At 39.5% G+C, this 1,656-nt stretch overlaps 1 non-coding gene across 1 annotated transcript; it reads left to right on the forward strand.

Annotated features, from left to right (window-relative positions):
- The first annotated feature begins 455 nt into the window (after positions 1–455).
- Positions 456–561, forward strand: LOC136519220 (small nucleolar RNA R71). The gene has a single exon (XR_010774779.1). It is a non-coding gene; the product is annotated as a small nucleolar RNA R71 (small nucleolar RNA).
- Positions 562–1,656: the final 1,095 nt, after the last annotated feature.

Genomic DNA, 1,656 nt, shown 5'->3' on the forward strand with positions numbered 1-1,656 from the left:
GGTTACCCTGGTAGTTCAGCCTCTATTGCTGGTTCCATCCTTGATTCTACGGAGGACGATAGTAGTTGTTATTGACAAAGTTCACATCCTCTTGGGTTTCAGGACAGCTATTCTGTAAATGCCTAGTATTGCCACAAACTTCACACGTCATGCATGAATCATGAATGTGCATGACTTCTTGCTTTTCATTAGCTTGGTCTTCGAGCTTCTACATCAGCAGATCCATCTTGGCAGATAGCATGTCTACCTCCCTGAGTTGATGCATACCTCCACCTCTCTTGTGATTCTAAACACGTTCTTCATTCCAACCTTGGTTGGAGGCCATCTTCTCCATAAGAGTGGTCACAGCTAGAAGTGTAAGTGACAAGAATGCACCTCCAACAGCAGCATCCATGGTCTCACGGGTACTATTGGTTAGCCCATGGTAGAACGTCTGCATGACTAGCCAATTCTCCATCCCATGATGAGGACATTCTAATATATAGTCTTAAAAGCATTCCTATGCCTCAGGGATAGATTCATCATGTTGCTATTGAAAACTTAAATTCTCCCACGCAGAACATTGGTCTTGCTCATGGGAAAGAACTTTGCGAGGAAGGCAATGGAGCAGTTATCCCATGTAGTGTTTCTATCTTTGTTGGCATAGAACCACTACTTCGCCTTCCCCAAAAGTGAGAATGGGAAGAGGCAAAGTAGTATGACATCCTTGGTTACTCCCTTGATGGTGAAAGTGCTACAGATCTCTAGGAAGTGTTGGAGATGAGCACTAGCATCTTCATGTGCCTTTCCACAAAATTGGCTCGCTTGCACCATGTTGATGAGAGCTGGCTTGAGCTCAAATCCATTGTCTCCAACATTGACATTAGGTCTAGTATGGATGTTAGCAGTGGTTGGAGTAGAGAATTTATGAAGAGTCTTGTTAGCCATGGCTTCAAATTTTGGTGTTAAGCATCGCCTTATTTGGTTGTCTTCGGACTCTAAAGCTAAAACTTTCTTAAGTTTAGCTCTAGTTCTCTTAAGTAATGCTTCTAGATTGTCAACGTAGTTTGTCGGAAGGTCAAAACCGGTCATACATTACCCTGCATAAGATATGAAAGTAGACAAAACAAGGGTAATCCTGCTTGAGCAGGGGTATATAGTTTATCTCGATCACATCAATAACTATAAGTTTATCAATACTTCCTTTGCCTAGCTATCCCCGGCAACGGCACCAGAAATGCTTATTGGTATTTATTAACTTGTCACTTATTTTAGTAGCCACCTATTATAAAATGATATCTCCTAACATTACTTTACTAGGTTGTCATCCCTAGTGATGATGCCAAAGATACTTGTTCATACTACCTAGCATTACTATTAGAATAACTCTAAGTAGTTCTTTATTAATTTATGTGACTAGAAAGAATATGTAGATATGAATGAAAAGGGATATGCAAGAGCACAGATAATATGCCATTGTAGCACTTCACCTGAGAGTATTCTAGGTATCGTTATTTATATTTTTACCATAGGGAAGGTCTAGCGTGGACAAGTATTGATAACTTATACTATTGATGGAGAAGTAAACCATAACCAATATTCTACTCATAACAGGGGTAAGTCATAGGATAAGATATATATATGATAAATATTGATCAATGATAATGATAAATCACT

This window comes from Miscanthus floridulus, chromosome 17, assembly GCF_019320115.1.
Source record: "Miscanthus floridulus cultivar M001 chromosome 17, ASM1932011v1, whole genome shotgun sequence".
Classification (NCBI taxonomy): Eukaryota; Viridiplantae; Streptophyta; class Magnoliopsida; order Poales; family Poaceae; genus Miscanthus; species Miscanthus floridulus.